Raw genomic sequence first — 6,578 nt, forward strand, 5'->3', positions numbered from 1 at the left:
ATTTCCTTTTACTTTCCTTTTGTCCCACTCTCATGTTTAGCTTTCATTTGGGTTTCACTAATTCCTTTCGATTACATTGCCCTTAATCAAGCCTTACCAAGCCTTCTACACCCTCCTCACCATTGATTTTAGATAACTTGCTGTCCCCTTCTCCCATGTCCCTGTAACTGTTGATACTTTTGTTTTCTCCTCCACAATGTTTATCCTGCCTATCTTATCTAGATAGACCTGTAGAGATAATAATATGCACAAAAAACAAGACAGGGCAAAACAAACCATAAAAGAAAACAAAACAACAACACAACTAATGACAACAAAAAGAAAAGCCTGTAAATAGCTCAAGGTCTGTTTGTTGACCTTTAGGGGTGTTTTCTTGTGGAGTCTGACAGGCCCCAAGCCCTGGCCCCAAAGTCTGTTTTTGGTTTTCCCCGGGTACTTCGTTGCTCTGTTCCCCTTGCTGTTCTGTTGCACACCCTTAGTGTTTCACCTCTGTGTGGTGGGGTCAGATTGGGCGCAATTCCTGCACTGTGTCTCCAGTGTAGTCCCAAAGTAGTGCTATGGTCAGTGAGGGACGTCGAGTCTCATAGTGGGCTGGCCTTATGGTCCTCTCTCTGATTTGGCTGCTCTGAGTGGGAATATCATCCTCACAGCTTGGTGGGCCAGGCTGTGTTCCACTCTCCCTTCCTCTCCCTTCATTTGTTCCTGTGTGCTCTGATCAGATATGTCCCTCTTTAAATAAAACATTTTATTTCTAAGTAATATACAGATCAAATATATATTGCAAGAATATCTTAGATAATATCTTTTAAATTATAATATGTTGTCAATTATGTTGTTGCTGTTGTAAGTGCTTTTGAGTTGGTTCCAACTCGAAGTGACTCTCTCTAACAGAATGAAACAATACCAATCCTGATCCATCCTCAAAACTCTCTTTGGTTTGAGTTCATTGTCCAGCCACTGTGATAAACCATCCAGTAGAGCAGTAGTTCTCAACCTGTGGATCGCGACCCCTTTGGGAGTCAAACGTCCCTTTCACGAGGGTCACCCGATACATAATAGTAGCAACATTACAGTTATGAAGTAGCAATGGAAATAATGTTATGGCTGGGGGTCAGCACAACATGAGGAACGGTATTAAAGGCTTGCAGCATTAGGGAGGTGAGAACCGCTGCCATAGAAGAGTTCCTCTTCTCTTCCCTTCTACTTTTCCAAGCGTTATGCCTTGCTCCAGTGACTGGGCTCTCCTGACAACAAATCCGAAGTATGTGAGATGAAGTCTCACCATCCTTGCCTATAAGAAGCAGTCTGTACTTCTTCCAAGATAAATTTGTGGTGTTTTAATTGTGTTATTAAAAATGAATCACTAATATTTTGGATCATCAGATAATGCAAGCAGTAGATAATATTTATATAATAACAGAGCCCAATCACAATTTTTCATTGTCTTAGGTTTTAGGCCTTTGTCTGGGGTTCCTTTATGTGCTGATTTAGAATATCACATTGGATAGGCCACATCAGCTCTAGTTTCTAGCTATGGTGTTCTACTCTATATTTGGCTATTAAGTTATATAACTTATTAATTTATCTTCCTAGTTTTAAATACAAGAAGAATTCAGACCTCCAAATTACAGGATGAGACAAACAGTAAGAATTATTTGAAAGAGATACAAGTATTAAGGAACTGTCAAGGGAAGCTGTATGTGGGCACATGGTGGCTAGTTGGTTACACACTGAGCTTCCAATCATAAGATCAGTGGTTCTAACCCACCGACCACTCTGTAGCTTTTAAAGGAATTAAAAATTGAAACCCTAAAGGGAAGTTCTTCTCTGTTCTATTAGGGCGACGAGGAGTTAGAATACATTAAAGGCAGCAATTTCTCTTTTTGGTAAGGGAGGCTGTGTAATATATACAGATAATCCAAATTGGGTGCTTCAAAACCAGAACATAGCTTGAGAAGAGTAGAATATAAAAATAAAACTGCATGTATATAAAAAGGCATGAAGGCAATTTATAATATCAAATGTGCAAGACTTCATAAACATTTTCATGATTTTTGATAGAGTTTTATTCTTCAACTTGCCCAGTAAACATTTCAGAATGCATTTGACTATAGAGATGTAAATAGATAATTCATACTAAATGTTTCAGAGGTGATACTGACTCCAAGCATCTTTGTTAGAAAAATGCTAACTTTAAGTAATTTTTGGAGAGTTGTGCCATCTTATCGCAAGATTGAGCATTTTAATTTTACTAAAGGAGTTTGGACTTTGACAGACTCATTACAATTTTCAGAACATTTGAATCTCCACTTATTGTACCAAGCTCACTACCAGTCATTCAATTTTGACTCACAGAGCCCCTATAGGACAGAGTGGAATTTCTCCTCTGGGTTTCTGAAGCTGTGAATCTTTATAGGAACAGAAAATCTCAGCTTTCTCTGCAGAGAACCTGGAAGTCTGAAAAATTTGACCCTACAGCCAACAATGAAACACACACATACACACACACACACACACACACACACATTATGCCTCAGGGATACTTTTTTGGCCCATTTTTTGAGATATAAAATTGGAACTATCTGCTATCCAGTTTCTAATAAAGATAAAGTAATACTTGAGGGAATTTCCAAGTTCACGTCATTTGTATTGTCCACATACATCTTCGGATCCAAGGACACTATGAGAAATGTAACTTGACAGAAGTATTTAGTATGGAGCCCTGGTGGTGTCCTGGTTAAGAGTTGGGCTGTGAGCCACCTAGTTAGCAGTTCAGAACCACCATCTGCCTCTCATGGAGAAAGACTGGGCTTTCTACTCCCATAAACAGTTAAAGTTGTGGAAACCCATTGGAGATCACTAAGAGTTAGCATTGACACGATGGCTCTGAGAGTGAAAAACATTTCCTACATCACAAACTACTGAAATAAATCCAATGTGCACTTCCTCTAAGACGAGCTAACGTTACGTTAAAGTACCCTGATTTTCGTGGGCTGAGTGACGAGTGGTGTGGGGCATACCTTCTGTATCTCAAAAACTAGAGCTAATATGGCAGAACCTGTGCCATTTTGCAATCAGCTGGGAAAATAGATCAGGTCTAATACTTGAGGCACCAACATGTGTGTTTTCTAGTGAAATGGAGCGACAATATATTTTTTACAAATCATAGTATTCATCTCAAATGGAACTCAAAGACAAATGATTTATACTATGGTGTTTGGAGTGTTGGTGGTTGCATAGTAGTTAAAGCACTTGGCGGCTTTTCAGGAGAGAGATGTCAGCATCCACCTGAGTAGGTACTGAGAGCCTTAGAAACCTTGCGAGGTAGTTTTACTTTGCCCTTACAGGATTGTTATGATTTAGAGTTAGTTCAATTGTAATGCTTTTATTGCAGTCATTGTTTTGGTGTATTTCTCTTTTCCCTTTGACAAGACATTAATTACATTTTCTGTAATCATATTGTAGTGTTATGCTTTTGTGCCATTTATAATATATGTTGACATTGAAGAACGGACTTTCAACGCCATGTTGCTATGATAAGAGATTATTGGACACCGCATAAGGACATCCGAAGAAGAATTGATGCATATGAATTGTGGTATTAGTGCAGAAGATTAAAATGAATGTGGACAGCAAGAAGAACAAACAAAATCTTACAGTCTAATGGTCCTGCGAAGTGAAGATGACTAATCTTTGCCTCCCATTCTTTGGACATGATACCATGAAAGACCAGTCCGTGTAGGATGACATCATGCTTGTTAAAGTAGAAGTCCAGCACAAATGAGGAGCTCTTCAATGGGTGCATTGACGGTGTCTGCAGCAATGGCCTCAAACACCACAATTCTGAGGATGGAGCAGGCCTGAACAGTGTTCCTTCTGCTGGACCTAGGGTCGCTATGAGCTGAAGTTGGCTCAGTGACACCTATCGCACCATGTTCTTCTCTATGCTCTTTGCGGTAATTTTGCCCGGCATCAAAAATGATAATACTGCAGTCTCCAACCGTCATTGTAGAGTCTTGCCTGCTCTCTTCTGATCTTCAAGTATTGGTTTCATTTGTTGGGGTCACTGATGTGATATATATTTGTAATTTTCATTTATTTTTCGTGGATTTATCCTTTTACCACTATGTAGAATCCTGCCTTACATCATGCCAAATCTGATTTAAAATGAAATTTTCTTCATAACAGTATGGCCACCCTTGCTCTGTGTGTTACTCGTTGCACAGAATATTCCTCTCCATTCATTGACTCTTACTCTGTTTGTGTCCTGTGGATTAAGGTTTGTTAGCATCCTTATTCAAAGATGAGGAGAAAACATCAACTGGATGAAATGACTCCCTAGTCTAACTTGTTAGTGTCAGCACCTGAATATGAGCCCACACCCCAAACACATGATCTGGTACTCTCTCCATTACACAATTTTATCTTTCATGACCGCAGGTATGTCTACATTTTCCGACCCTCCCCCCAGGGTATAGTGATATGCTTTTGAACCCCTTATGTATTACCATTAAGGCAAGGAGTTTCTAACTGGTTGGAAGAGAAGGACATGCGCGTTGCCGGTCATGACTGGCGGTGCAGCACTCTAGAGGAGTATCTGGATGACTTGTTTCTCTTATGTCCCGGACATCTAGAAAAGGCTTATACGCATATTTATGATTTCCTTCGGGTTGTCTTTATGGTGTTTGGAGGGGTCGGGAGTTAGGTAATTGTGTTACGCGGTGTGTTTCATTTTTGTTTTTGTTTTTTAACAAAAAGTATATCAATTATATGCGTATATGCAGGGGAAATAACTTTAACTCAAGAAAAATCTTTATATCGCAAAAAGAACTCAACTCAATCCGAATCGAATCCAATGGTGCTACCCAGAGTCCCCTGCGGATTCACAAGCAGGAAGGCAAAACGAAAAGCCGGGAGATGATAGGCCAGTGGGTGCTGCTAAGTGGCATGGGTCCAAAGGATTCAAGTTCTGAAGAAGCCCCGCAGGGTGGTGGCAGCATCCAGGGAGGGCAGCCTGCCCCCGCAAGAAGGCAAAGGACCTTAAGCAAGAAAGTTCTCAGGGTCTGCCTCAGAAAAAGACCACACCCGCAAGGAGGCATCAACAGGCTATAACCGGATTGGTAGGTTAGACTCTACCCGTACCTCCACGCAAGTACTAGCAAGTTGACATGAAGTCTAACCATCACAGTGATAGGGAATAATTAATTATCAGGCAAAATACAATCTTTTGAGTTATTTGCCTTAATATTTTACCACCGTAGTCCACTAGTAGATATGTGAACTATGTAATATTTAGAAAAACCTATCAAGCATAACAAAAGATTGACAACAGGCAGTGACTCGGCTTGCACTGTATTCATAGGCAAACATGTTATATTGTTTTTAGGTGCTGTGAGTTTCAGCTCATGCTGACACTGTGTGCAGCACAACCAAATGCAGCCTCGTCTGGCACCAGGCGCAAACGTTTTATATCTGAACCCACTGTTGCAAGCATTTTTTCCATATCCTGCATATAAGTATACATACGTGTAATATAATTCCATAGTGAAAACAATACAGCAACTATTAAAATCCTAAAATGGTCAGGCTAGCAGCTTGTAAAGCATTAAATATTAAATATTAATTACCCCAACTCTAAATGATGCAAGGAATTGCAAATAGCTGCAAATTAATCTTATTTAATTATGTATCCTTTAAATATTAATCATTTTTTGCACAATACAATTTCTTTAAAGTAATATCATGAAGATTTCAGCTTATATGGGAGCTGTTATGTTCCAATATTAACATAAAAATTAGATAGAAGACTAGCATCGTGGTGAGAAACTTGAAAGAGCAAACTGTGGTTTCTTGACGTTAGCTATACCATAAACAAGTTTGAAGACAGCAATAAGTATGCCATACATTTATTGATGTTTCTGAAATATGTATACATAAATATATTCCTTGTAAATAATTCCATGATCCTAACTTCAGACTATATCTTTATATTTCATTTTTGTGTGTATCAAATTGATTGCTTTTTTTCCTACTTCTCATTCAGAAGTGACATATACAATTGCAATCACTCTTCAAAGAGGAAAGGAAAGCAACATATGTATAACATATTTATGCATGTCTATGCATCTTTATTTCAAGATATGTGTTCTATTATAATGATAAATGAGAGACTATTTCTTTTTAAATGGAACACAGTTAGATGCCTTAAAAATGTTGAGCTCAAGGTAGTTACCACTCACAGCTACCCTATGTGTGCAAAACACTACCAGTTCTGTGCCGCTCCCAGGGTTACTGCTGTTTGAGTCCGTGGCACAGCCACTGTGTCAATTTTCTTCATTTAGTGTCTCCATCCTGTCGATATGTTCAATAATCTTTGACAGCAACATGATACAAATGCATTATTTTCTTCCTCGGTAGTGCTCATTCATTATACAGCTCTCACATACATATGATATGATTAAAAATATCATTACTTGGATCAGTTAAATCTTACTTCTCAAGATGACATCTCAGTCTTTTAACATTTTAAAGGTTTTCTTGCAGCAGAACTTTCCCTGATGCAACTGACCAATTGATTT

This window comes from Tenrec ecaudatus, chromosome 3 (assembly GCF_050624435.1).
Source record: "Tenrec ecaudatus isolate mTenEca1 chromosome 3, mTenEca1.hap1, whole genome shotgun sequence".
NCBI classification, from domain to species: domain Eukaryota; kingdom Metazoa; phylum Chordata; class Mammalia; order Afrosoricida; family Tenrecidae; genus Tenrec; species Tenrec ecaudatus.